Raw genomic sequence first — 14,335 nt, 5'->3', positions numbered from 1 at the left:
TCAGCACAGCTGGTGGTTTCCGTTTCTGCAAGCGCGCGCTCTGGTAGGGGCGCCTGGTGTCCAAAGGAGGAGCCTTCCTCCTCCAAAGAAGTACCTCTGGTATTTGGCAGAGCCTCGCTAATTTGGGACGCACCAGCACTCCCTGGGTTGGTATTTGAAAGTCAAACCAATTCCCAGATGAGAGGGAAAGCAGCAACAACGGAGAGAAACCCGCCTTCCTTGTTGAGAAAGACGATGACACTCAAATACGGAACAGGCTGACAGGGTCCAGAGGGGAGAGAATCATAGGGGAAAAGGGGATGGACTCACATGAACAAGTATAAAGGACACATGGACAATAACTAAGGTGGGGGGCGGAAATGGGAGGGAGGTGGGGAGCACTGGGGGGGGCAGGGCTGGGAATATAAGGCAGAAAACTGCTTGAACAAGAATTAAATAAAAATTAAAATTAAAAAAAAGAGACACTGGATTTCTGGAGAGGGCTTGCATCTACTGGAGAGGGCTGTTCACTAAAAGACTCAACATTTATTGGGAAGGTGAGAATGCAGGTTCAGGGAAATGGTGGGTTCGGTTCTGCTGTTGATTTTAGGACAAAAAAAACTAAACGGTATTTTTTTCCTTTTATGATTATTACAAACCTCTGTCTCAGCCCTCCTTCTGCTGTTATGACAAACTGATGCACCTGAAACCAGGATTTAAAATGACCTTTATACCTTCCTATGAACTCATTTGTTTGTTTGGCTAATCTTCAATATACATAGGAATATACAGGTTTGTCCAGAAGGTATCCATCCAGCCATGTAATATGAAAAATAGAGACATTTATTGAAGAAGATACAAAATACAAGAAACATTGTACATAGGACAATAATACCCCAGTCCCCTTTAAAGTAGGCACCTTGGGACCTCACAGAGTTCTCCCAGTCACCATCAGCTGTCCTGTCGTATTTTACTGAACCTCACTGACAATCTGAAATCTCTTCCCTTTCAAAGGTGATTTGAGTTTGGGAAAAGCCAGAAATCTCAGGGTGTCAAATCTGGGTCGTAGGGGGACTGAGTCACCTGAGTAGTTTGATGTCTCACCAAAAAACTCTGCACTAGATAATAATGCATGAGCCGGGAGGTTGTGCTGATGAGGCTGCCAATCACCAGTTGCCTATAGCTGTGGCCTTCTGAATCATCTGAACATTTTCCAGGGAGTAATGTTCAAGTTTAATGCAGAATTTGATGCAGATTTGTTGCTGTACTTGCTCAGTCATTTTGAATGCAACAGCCACACAGTATACATGCTCACTCAACAGCATCTACAGGTTCTATCGACCCACTGACTAGTATAGTGAAGTCGTCATTGTTCATGCATGTGCATTCTAAGTCCACTCTCCCTGGCTGTCAGGTTACATCGGAATTATGCAAACCATTTTTGTTTTGTTAACAATGGCTTGACTTTTTCTGGAAAGACTTTGTAAAGCAAAAAATAGTTACAAGTGACATGCTTCAATATAAGGTGGCAGGTTTTTCTGTAAAGATTAGCTGTGGTCTTCCTCCTGCATTTTATCACATACTCTTACAGTTCTCATTTCCTGGTATGTTCGTGTTACACATGACCTAGTAAGGTTTTGAAATACTGGTCAGTAGAGTAGCAACAAGTATAGCTTTAGAACTGGCCTGGTCTGACATTGATTTTAGCATCCCCGGTGCTATTTTGGATCACAACTCTGAATTGGATTTGAAACTTTAGTCGGCTGTTTATTTTGTATATTGTGGTTATTTTGTAAGCATCAAGGAAACTTTCTGTTGAGACATTTTGATAACCAGTAAACTACAAGCAATTTTTAAGCTCTCCTTCTCTCCCTATAAAAGTTCAGGAACCACCTATGTATATGATCATGCTATCTTGATAATATTTGATAATATTTGTCATTAAGTCCACAACTGGATACACTACCCAAATTTCCCTACCCCCCCCATACTTTTTTTTTCTTTGCTGTTTGCCTCAAAATGGAGTTTAGAGTGTTAGTCTTTGGGAAATTTGAGAAAAAATCCTAAATGTATGGCCAAAAATTCTGTCTCTTGTTTTGGACAACCCATCCCCAGATGAGGCAGGAACCAGACACTGTGATGTCCTACCAAGCAGACACCCATTTCTACAGTCAGAGCAGATGGCTATGGAAGAGCAATCTGGAACCCATGCACAGGAATGCATTGACAGCAATCGTGAAGTCAAATAGCAATGGGAAAAAAGAAGCTAGGGCAGAGCTACAAAAGGAATAGCAAGCAAAAACACCAAAATGCTGTATAAAGAATGAAGAAGAACAGAAATAATATGTAAAAATCAGGAGTTACTAAAAATTGGCTGTCAGTTTTACAATGGAGACAGATCATTTAAATAAGAAAAGCAGTGTTTCTGAGTCTGGCATATCTATCAGCATTACATATATTACTTTATTTCATTCTAAAAGCAGTCTTAAAATTAACTGAAAGTTTTTTACTTAACAATAAAATGAAAATGCTGCAGGCCCAGGAAAAAAATATTATTGTGCTGAAGTGTTTAATACCCTAAACCTAATCAGAGGAAGAGCTTTTGAAAGTATCATCCCATTTGAAATTATGAAATAAAGAATTTGTTTTATAAAGGGGGAATTAGCATTTCATCATAAAATAAACCCCAGGAGCCTTAGTGTAGACATGATTCTCAGAAACAAGCTTATTTTAATAGTACATGTTTGGCATTATAACAACAGTTAAAATAGAAAATTGAGCAGATTTTACACAGACAAGAAGAGAGACAGATTTCTCTCCCCATTTCTCTCCCCTTACCAACACACATGCACACTGCCCCCCAAGACTAGCCACAAAATGCTCATTTGTATATATTTGAAATTATACTCACTGTTTAACAATTTCTGTTGACAGTTAAATTAATGCCAAGACCAGTACCTGGTGCTTAGTAGGTACTCAATAATATTTAACTGGATAAATTAAATCTATTAAATTCCCTAAAAAAGCCAACATGCATAATATCTTGAGCAGAGCACAAGTCCAAAGAATGGAAAAATAATCTGGGGCAAGTAAGAATAATGGACTAGGCATCTGAGGGACAAGCTTCTCCTAACAAAGTTACCACTTATGCATTTCATAGGGCTCCGTGCAAAGCAAATTATACTTCTACAAGTCACTTTACTTCTGGGCTTACATTTTCTCTTTTACAAAACAAAATAGTGGTACAGGGTGATGTGTCTTCCTGTTCCTTTACTCTCTGATTCACGTATACTCCATGATAAGAAAACGTTCATGCAAAACAAAACAAAACCAAAAACCTCTTCTGGATATAGGAATAATATTTAATAGAAAACAAAGATGAAGACATGTATATATATATATATATATATATATATATATATATATATATACATATATATATTACCTAATTGAAATATAAATTTAATTCATAAAAATATCTTAATATACATGTAACAAGTCAAATTATTTAGATTCACTTTAAACATTTAGTCCAACTTTAAATGTTTTTTAGCTTAATTGCTCAGTTGTTGGTTACCCAGGGCTTAGTAGCTTTAGTTTGAAACATATTACCTTATTTAGCCTTTAAAAACAATTTTACTTCATGTGGGAACTGAAGTCTCCAGTCAGGATCTCAAAGTCAAATTGAGAGATTTGGCTTCAAGAATAAACAGATTGAAATAATTTCTACTAAAAGAGTTGGAAGGCCATTGATTCAAAAGGAAAATAGTGTTGGTATCATAGTGAAGAGCCACAAATATGTCGATATTTTTTTATTATGATTCAGCATAATTGTACATTTAGTTTAAAATACTCCAAAAGTGAAAACATGAACAGATTACAATAATAGATTATTATTTTTAGGATGAACTGTCTTGGCCTCTGTTTTGTATTAGGACTGCTTAGGTTTCTGTTGTTGTTTTCTCTAAAACATATCAGGACAGCCATCTGGAACTTTCAAGGAAGTACAAACTTCTGTGAGTGCACTCAGTGACCTAAATCACAACAGAACCATGTCTTGTTCATCTTGCATCCTACATGCTTTGGCATGTAGTAGGTGCTTAATAAATATTTGATGAAATGGATTGAACAGAGTGCAGAGTTGCAAGCTTTTAAGCATTAGTAGGAGAGCAAAAAGAAATGCCATGCTGAGTCAGGCTAATATGCAATCTAGCTGGCTCTAAATTCTGACAGTGGCACCAAAGGATATTTTGTGGGGAAGGGTGACAGCCCCACGTGATGTTGACCTCAGAGATGTACTCCAGGTCTCCTCGACTCACTGTTTTCTAAATTGAGCTCTGGGTTTCTGTAAAATGATGTTTTAAATTATAAAGCAATTCATGTTCATTGCAAGAAAATCGGGAAATACAGATAGGCTAAAAAAATCATTTCTGAAATATTCAAAATTCCTTGTATGAAGATGAATCAGTGCTAACTACCAGACCCTTTCCTATTGTGTATCTTTTCAGATACATTTACACTGAAGAAGTTGGGGGGTAGAATGGTCAGTTATGGGGGAGACAGAGACATGTTTTAAAATAAAAAAACAGATCATACTTAGGTCTTGTCTTTTGAAGTATATTTTATTGATTATGTTATTACAGTTGTCCCAATTTTTCCCCCGTTCCCCCTCCACCTGCTACTCCCCTCCCTCCACCCCGCCCTTAGTCCATGGGTCATGCATGTAAGTTCTTAACTCCCCCATTTCTCATACTATTCTTAACCTCCCAGTCTATTTCGTATCTACCAATTATGTTTCTTAATCCCTGCACCTTTTCCCCATTCTTCACCTTCCCCTTTCCAACTGATAAGTCTCCAAATGATCTCCATATCTATGATTTTTGTTCCTGTTCCATTTGTTTGCTTAGTTTGTGGGGTTATTTTTTAGATTGTTGATAGTTGTGAGTTTGTTGCCCTTTTAAAATTTTATTTATTTATTTATCTTTAAAGGGGAAGGGAAGGAGAAAGGGAGAGAAATATCAATGTATGGTTGCCTCTCCTGCATCCCCTGCTGGGAACAGGCCTACAACCCAGGCATGTGCTCTGACTAGGAATCGAACCGTGATCCTTTGGTTTGTAGGCTCACACTCAATCCACTGAGCTATACCAGCCAGGGCTGTTGCCATATTAATATTTGTAGTTTTGATATTCTTTTTCTTAAATAACTCCCTTTAACATTTCATATAATAAGGGGTTGGTGATGATGAACTCCTTTGACTTTACCTTACTTTATCTGTCCTTCCATTCTAAATGACAGCTTTGCCATATTAATATTTGTAGGGCTGTTGCCATATTAATATTTGTAGTTTTGATATTCTTTTTCTTAAATAACTCCCTTTAACATTTCATATAATAAGGGGTTGGTGATGATGATGAACTCCTTTGACTTTACCTTACTTTATCTGTCCTTCCATTCTAAATGACAGCTTTGCTGGATAGAGTAATTTAGGTTGTAGATCCTTGCTTTTATCACTTTGAATACTTCTTACCAGTCCCTTCTTGCCCACACAGTTTCTTCTGAGAAATCAGCTAGCAGTCTTATGGGAACTCCTTTGTAGGTAACTCTCTGCTTTTCTCTTGCTGCTTTTAAGATTCTCACTTTATCCATTAGCACTTTAATTGCAATGTGTATTGGTGTGGTCCTCTTTGGGTTCAAGACTGTCTGTGCTTCTTGGACTTGTATGTCTATTTCCTACACCAAATTAGGGACATTTTCTTTAATTATTTTTTCAACTAATTTTTTAATTTTTTGCTCTTTCTTTTCTATTCTGGCACCCCTATGGTTTGGATGTTGGTACATTTGGAGATGTCCCAGAGGCTCCTTAGACTACCCTCATTTGTTTTTTTGTGTTTTTTTTATTATTTTTTCTTCTTGCTGTTTTGATGGGATGCTTTTTTCTTCCTTATGTTCCAAATCATTGATTTGAAACTTGGCTTCATCCTGTCCACTGTTGGTTTCCTGTAGATTTTTAAAATTTCACTTAGTGTAACCTTCATTTCTGCCTGGGTCTTTTTTATGCTGTGGCCATACTCAATGAGTTCTTTGAACATCTTAATCACCAGTGTTTTTTATTCTGCATGTGATTGGTTGGTTATCTACATTTCATTTTGTTCTTTTCCTGGGGTTTTGTTCTATTCTTTCACTTGGGTTATATTTCCTTATCTCCTCAATCTGGCAGTCTCCCTGTGTTTGTTTCTGTGTATTAGGTAGAGATGCTTTGACTCCCTTTAAAAGGCATCTGTAAATTGTGTGGGGCAGAGCCTTAGGTAATCGCCAGGTTGGAGCAATCTGCTTCATCGCTTTTTGGCTTTATATGCGTATTAGGGGGCTAGGAGAGGGTTCTATGCCACTGCCTGGCTTCTGGAGTTTTTCTGGCACTTGCCCCTTCTCCAGTCACTTCATCCACGCCCTGTATGCAACAGGTGCCCCTCCAGGTGTTGTTCTGGTGTTGAATCCCAGAGTGGATGGGTTTGCACATGTTTTAAAAATGTGTGGGTTCTTTAAGCAAAGTTTCCTTAAAGTCCAGCAGTTTCTTCTGCCTCGCCTACCCCCACTGGTTTTTACAGCTAAAAGTTATGGTGATTTATCATCCTGGTGCTGGAACCTTGGACTGTGCAATCTGTCCTGGGGCTAAGATCACTCATTTCCAAGGTATCCCTCCTGGCTTTTATCCTCTTCACGTGAATGTGGGACTGCTTACGCCCTTTCCACGACCACGTCTCCTCACCTCTCTGTCCAGTTTTGGCATCTTCATCCCTCCTACCCATGTGGATGAATGTGGCTTCTTTAAATTTTTGGTTGTCATACTTCCATACAGTTTGATTATCTGACAGTTCTGGGTATTACTTATTTTGAAATTTAGTTGTAATTCTTCTTGTGGTTCTGCAACAAGGTGAAGCATCTCTACCTATGTTCCCGTCTTGGCCAGAAGTCCCTATGTCTTGCTTCATAGCCAGAGTTTTCTACTTAACATATCTTTCCATGCCAATAAATTCATTTTAACAGCATTATTTTTTTAAGATTTTAATTATTTACTTTTAAAGAGTGGGGAAAGAGGAGAAAGAGAAGGAGAGAAACATCAATATGTGATTGCCTCTGGCACACCCCCTATTGGGGGCCTGGCCGCAACCCAGGCATGTGTCCTGACTAGGAATCGAACAGGCAGCCCTTTGGTTCACAGCCCACGCTCAATCCGCTGAGCTACACCAGCCAGGGCAACATCATTATTTTTAATTATGCATGGTTTCTTTTTGTATGGAAATTCAGATTGAAAAATTACTTATTGAACAAAAAGGTTGTTGCCAAGTTGTGCTATCAAAAACAGTGCTAGAATGATCACATTCTTCAACTACTGATCACTGTTTCATCTGTTGAAACATTTATGATGATTTTATTCATATTTTTATAAACTAATTTGTATTAGTCCCCCAAGATCCTGAACAATGGTGGTATCACTAGAGGCATCATATCATCAAGACAAATAACCTTGATATTTCTTAATTTCCATTCAGTGGCAGAAACTGGCCCTCTCCCTTGTCCTTACTTCCCACTCTCCACCCCCTTACTCCAATGCCATAAAGAGAGAATCTTGGTGAAGCTCTACTGAATGCAGTTATCATGTATTGCCAGATAAGTTACAATAATTTTTAAAATAAAGTCATAGAAGATAGGGATGCTCTTCCACCAAAAGAAGCCTAAGGTATTGGACTAAGAGAATAGCATCACTGTCGTTAAGCTGAAGAGAGAAATATTGATTATACTTCATGCATACTAGAAGGGGAATTTTGAAGAAAATGACACTTGTCCGGCATCTTTGATTTTTATTTTATTAACAGAATAATCATTTGTTGCCCAGGATAGAATCTCAGCTCATACCTCCTCCTTGACATCTAATCACAGAATCAAAATGCACTTGTTTTCTCCTCCTGAGGGAGTTTGCAGCCTCTAAGACCACAGCCCACTCTTCTGTTCCACCAAGCTTCAGGGACAGGACATGCCGCTGGTGTTTGGGGCTACACACGAGTCACTGCTGGGAAAGGAAATTTGTTTATTTCTATTGAAATGGTTGGTGAATAACAGAGAAAAGAGGGAGTGAGAATGAAGCTATTGTAGAAAGGGGTTTAAAGGGCTTAGGAAATGATAAATGAGAAGAATAAAGTATGAGAGAATCATTCATGTGGAACATCCTCTGAAGGCTTAAGAAGAATCTTTGGAGACAGACACCCTCACCCCAACTCCTGGGAATGCAGCTTCACTCCTGGGAGTGAATACAAAGAAGTTGAGGTCAACCAAGAACAAGATCCAGTTTCTTTCCCTCTCTCCTTTTCCCTACTGCAAACCCTGTACAACTTGGGAATGCCTATCTATATTCTGTGGTAAAGATCTTAGTGTGTACTACACAAGATCTAGTGTGTACTTGATCTACAGTAAGATGTAGATCAAGTAGGTTCCCTACATCAAGATCTAGCGTGTACTTGATTCACAGTAAGATGGCATCCAGCAGGACCTCAAACAGCCTAAGCAGAGCTTTGTATGAATTAGAAAATTTCACCACTGGGCAGAGCGCGTCTACAACACATGACTTAGCAAGTGTGTGACCCCTTCCTCATACTGGATGTAAATCTACTCTAGGGCATCCAGCTGGCTGAGTGCAACCAGGATGCACTTCAGCCATCCTTACCCTCCGGCAGGATAAATTTAGGCAGGCACAACATAACACAGCACGGTGTCACATCAGGTGAAATCTGACTCCTCACCCTTTGAATCTAGAGTGGCCGTGCAACCAATATAATACAGTGCCAGTGATATTGAGACTTCCAAGGCTGGGCCTTAAGGGGTTTTCCACCTTCTGCTTTTACTCTCTTGGAATGCTACCATGCCATGAAGGAGACTGGAATGAAGGACCAAGGGAGAGAGGGGCCCAGCTACCCCAGATGTTCCAGCTGAGCTCAGACCCTAGCCAACCCACTAGCTAAATGCAAAGTTGTTTTGGAGCCTAGGCAGATACCAGCTGAAGAACCAACTGGTGAACCCACAAAATTTTGATAAATTATTGGTTTGTTGTTTTAAGCTACTAAGTTTGGGTAGAGGTTTTTAAAATTATTTATTTATTATTTTAGCTGTCATTTTCACTTTATAAATGAGAAGTTCGAGTCTGGTGACAGACTAAGGCCTCTAAGTGTTAGTGCTAACTCTTGCACACTTATTCAGGGGGGTTGGCAGAAGAGCCCAGATCCTTACACCCTGAACTCCTAGAACGTGCAGCTTTCTGACACACAGGTAGAGGTACCAAAGAACCTGCACTCAGACCAGAAGACAAAAGCACTTGTGAGAATTCGATGAATTCCCCTCCATGTGACTTCAAGCTACCAGCACACGAGCCTCCACAACACTCTTAATCATCTCCCTAGCTCTCCTGCGGAAGAATTTGGACTTCACAATGACAGGCTGCTTTGGGAGCTTCCCATTCCCCAGAACTTGGCGGTAGCTGGATTGCACCGCATCAATGACGGGAGTGGCTCCAGTCTTGTTTCTGGCAGCATTTGCCTGTATCTGCTCACTGTCCTTGTTTATCAAGGTCGACAGTGGGGCACAAGATCTGGTTCCTCTTTAAGTGGTCATGCCTCATACCAGCTTTCCCAAAGTAACCTGCGTGGTATTAGTCAAAGCTGATCCTGTGATGATGCAAGCCACCAGCATTACCTCAGCCTTCCAGATGCTTCCTGTGTGTGCCAATATGGTCGTGGCCAAGGCCATGGCTCACCTGGCCCCCAAAGTTTCTGGGTCTTCCTCAGTCTGGATGGCATGTTGGTTGGTGGCCTACGCAAGAAAATTATGTGAAGTCTTGCAAGGTATCGAGGGTTTTCTTTTTAACTATTTTATCCAAATGTTGTCTCTCAATAAGAACATATGTATCTTTTACATTTGGGCACCCTTTTTACTCTCCCTATTAATACAGAGAAAGCTTCTGGAGTTTTTAAAGTCTAAACCTTGAATGGCTCTAAACAAAACATATGACATAACCATATATGTTAAAGAATATGTGCTCAGTCTGAGTTGGTTTTCTGTTTCCACCCAAAATTTTGATAGAATTTCTGCAGAATAGAGAGAGAGAGGAGAGAATCAGAGTGGAGGCAGAGTGTGCGTATGAGCCCTGGCAGCAGCTGAGCCGAGGCCTAATGGCCTCAGCATGCAGGAGTGCCACACTGCACAACTACAGAGGACACCAGGCACACCAAATTGGATGTGCAGTAATGCAACAGGGACCCTAGAAAACAGACTGGTGAGGGAACTCTGCATGCAAAGGAGGAGCTGGGCTCATAGGCCCCACCCTGGACAGAAGTGAGACCCCATGGTTATTCTTTGCCCAATGTTGGGTGATAACAGGACACACTTCCAAATGGGGTCTTGAGTCAGTCAGGACTTGGGTGGCCCCACAGCCCTTTTGTGCCCCAGAAAGATTCAGAGAACCCCCCAAATTTTGTCCAGTGATGTAGGTGACAATGATGAACATCTGCATGTTTTTGTAAATTAAATTTTATCAAAAGATAGGCATGCTCATTCCTTTATTTATTCATACTACCAAAGATGGAGTTGAGTAATGACAGAAACTGTATGGTCTGTAAAACCTAAGATATTTACTTCCTAGCCCTTTATAGAAAAAGCTTGCTAATCCTTGGATGGAGCACAGATCATTGCAAAAAATCTAAACCTATATAACACGGCACAAGAATAAACTGTGTAGACCATGACCAAAAGACAGATCGGGGCCAAGATATAGTATCAGAACATGACACTGATTGACCCCCACTCCTACCCCATATCTTGCACTGGGGAAACAAGGCCGAGTTCCTCCTGAAACAGGGCACATCCCTGACTTTACTGAGACTTAGTTACTACCACCTGGTGTAAAAGAATTTGACAGACAATTTAACCTTATAGACACAGAAAAATAATTTTATTCTAAGTTTCTTATACATCTGATTCTGTCTTCAGAAACTAGCATCCTATATGGCCTTCCATTGTGACAAGCACAAAATTGATGCAAACAAAATCTACATTGAGTGTTCAGCCTCAGTGGCTTTTCCTTTGGTCTCTCATCTGACAAAAGCATTGTCATCTCATAGAGAAAGTTATGTTATGGACAACTTGGTCTGTATAACTTTTCTCTGATGATGATGATGATGATGATAATGCACATTCCTTACATCCATCTCCTCCCTCCATTGTAAGCTTTTCCATTCTTTGAGTAAACCATTCTCTCTCTTGAGCCAAACACCCAAAATAAAAGAGAATGATGGATCAGAAAACATCAATGAAGTGAGTGAGAGGAGAGGGCATGACACTGGGTCTTGAAGTCTGTCGATTATGTCACAAAACCATGGGTAAATGCTTTGGATGATAAGGCGGTTGCTTATAATCAATGGCAGTGAGCGATGTTCTTGTACTGAGAAATCTGTACTTCCTACTTTGAGTTGGAATGCAGGGCAGAGAGAACATTTACTAAGCACTAACTTGGTACCAGAAGTTATTCCTACATAGCTCATTCAGTCTCCACAAGACCCCTGTGTAGTCTTCAGGTGAGGACCTCAGAGAAAAGCTCAGTGATTCACAGCGAATAGAGCTAGAATGTGAAAGCAGGTCTGTCTAACCCAAACACCTGTGCTCTGCGAACTACAGCGTATCGTAGAAATTATAAAATCATTTGCCTTGAATCCAAAAGTAAGTTATTTGGCATGTTTCACTTGTCTTTAGGCATTCATTGACAGTTTTTATTCTCACAGTCTCAATCCATTCATATAATGATAATACATGGAAAAGTTAAGCAACACAAGGTTTTATTCACATACACATTTTGTAATATCTTCAAATATATTAAAACCAAAATTGTTAATTTGTTTTATATAAAGATTTCTTTAAATATAAGATGCTATGAAACAATGTCATAGCAAAAACTAAACACACTGATTTATACAATCAAAACGTTGAGGTTCACAGGAACTGCTAGGTAACCCAGGAGGATAACATAAGGCACAAAAACATTTCAACACAGTGCTCCGTCTCACAACAATGACTATAAGCTGTTCACTTGGGATTTTAAGTATAACTTAAAGTATAATGAGAAAAAATTGATTGTTAAAAATGTTGGTATAATTAAATAGTGACTGGGTCTGTGATATTTAAAAACAAAACAAAATTTTCCAAAGTAATGCTCTGTAATATTTAATAGCATAATGTGTCCATTTAATTATAACTAATAAATCTTATTTATTTAATTATAAATAAAATACCTCCAAATGGATATTTTGACATAAAAATAAAACCTCTTATTTTCAAGTAATACATAACTTTAGTTGAAAATGAAATGCTTATAAAGACTTTTGGACCAATGATTTCTAAAATTAGTCTCCAGACAAGTAAGAATGTAAATTGAGAAGATACAATTTCATGAACATCAAAAATGGAATTGTGAGTTTTGTCATTTCATTGTGTTGGAGCACATATACACATAGTAGGTGTATGGAATTGCAGTGTTTGGGTTGTATTTAAGAATTCATTGTAGAAGTGTGTAATATAAAACTATTCATTGAAAAGTAGACCAACATAAGAATACTCATATATGGATATGTTTTACAATATCTTAGTGAGAGAGTTTTCAAAATAACTTTTCATTTCTAAAGATTGTCAAACATAAAAGACCTGGGACAGTCCTGTCAGTTTGCTTTGTGAGATTTGTAGCATCACAGACAATAATGAACTGGACCTAAGTAGATGATCTGTGAAGGACAAAATGATTATGTTACTTTTAAATATGCTGCCTAGATACAATAATGGCAACGAATGTGCAGCTGTGTTTGCTTTTTATTGTTTCTACAAATAGCAGTTTCAAAGGACACTTAATAAAGGCATGCAGTATACAAGTAATCATAACAATTGTTTATCCTCCACTTACTTAAAGAGTCAAACATACTATTCTGATATCCTCTGTGGCACTTTCTCAAATCCTACCACTTCCCAACTTTGAATTTTGTATTTGAATTTGTCTTGCTTTCCTTTAGAGTTTTGTCACATATATTTGCATGCCTAAACAAAATACTGGTTGATTCTGTACTTTTTGGAATATTGTATATTATGGAAATGTATGTGCGATAGTCTGCTCCTTGAGTTTTTTGCTCTCTATGTACACAGATTTATACACGTTTTTGCATGAAGCTATAATTAATTCTCATGCGGTATTGGATTTATCCATTCTACACTTGATGAATATTTGAAAATTCTCCAGATACATGAATGAAAGGAAGAGATTACAAACGGTGCTGCTAAGAACATTCTTTTACTTGCCTTCTGGTACATGTGAAAGAGCTTCTCTGGATATCTAGAGTGAAATTGCTGGGCTACGACAAATTTACCAGATAATGAGCAATTATTTTCCAAACATCCTATGGTTTGATGACATTATAATATAATGTCATCATTTTCCTGAATTATAATATATATGTTGTATCCATCTATCTGCCTATAATTGTATTGCTTTTCTGAAAATATTTTTATGTTAAAAATTTAAATAACAGTACTGCTTTTCCAAAGACCCAAGAATTATGAAAGATGTGGTTGATTGAGAATTTTTTGTTATTTGTTGCCAGGAAGCAAAATATTAAGGAAAAAATGAGAAGAATGTTTTAGTTATGTCTTCACAGATGAAAAAACAAATGTATTTATTTCTCACTCGCCTTCTACTACACCACCGATGCCGTGGTTTCTAGGACTGAAATAGCCATTGACTGTGTGCTCAATCTTGGTCTCTGGTCTTCTAAAGAAGTCCAAGGGCTGATTGCTGACATTCAAAATAATGTATTATGCAAGAAATCAATTTCAGGGATGGAGGGAAAGCTGTATTTCTCTAGCTATAACTCCTAAATATCAGCACAATGGGAATACTGGAAAAGATTTCAATATATTTTTGTCTCCATAACTATTTTGGACATTATTTTTTCTCCTGTAACAATTCTCCACTTTAGGTTGAAGAGGGTTCATTAACTGTCCAATTGGGTATATTTCAAACAGGCTTTATACTTAACTCAAGTCCTCTGGGTACAATACCACCAGAAGCACATGCTTCTCATTTATATCTAATAAGGTTTCTCTAATCAGTGCAAGCCTATAAAAACATGTTGTTCTTTAGAAGGAACATTTTGTAAAATGCCAAAATAAAGGTTTCTCTTTTATTCCCTTTGTATAAACACCCTACTTTTCAAAGCTTCCTGATGTTATGGGAGCTGCCAATTATTTAAATTAGGATAAAGCAAATGATATCTT

The 14,335-nt window shown here is 38.3% G+C and overlaps 1 pseudogene; it reads right to left on the bottom strand.

Moving 5' to 3' along the window:
- Positions 1-9,299: 9,299 nt before the first annotated feature.
- On the bottom strand, positions 9,300-9,872 carry LOC118985757 (60S ribosomal protein L27a-like; annotated as a pseudogene).
- Between the last annotated feature and the right edge of the window lie 4,463 nt (positions 9,873-14,335).

Source organism: Sturnira hondurensis, unplaced genomic scaffold (genome assembly GCF_014824575.4).
Source record: "Sturnira hondurensis isolate 20B ecotype Veracruz unplaced genomic scaffold, ASM1482457v3 Scaffold0004136, whole genome shotgun sequence".
In the NCBI taxonomy this organism is placed as follows: Eukaryota; Metazoa; Chordata; class Mammalia; order Chiroptera; family Phyllostomidae; genus Sturnira; species Sturnira hondurensis.
This window is presented reverse-complemented; position numbering and strand designations above follow the sequence as displayed.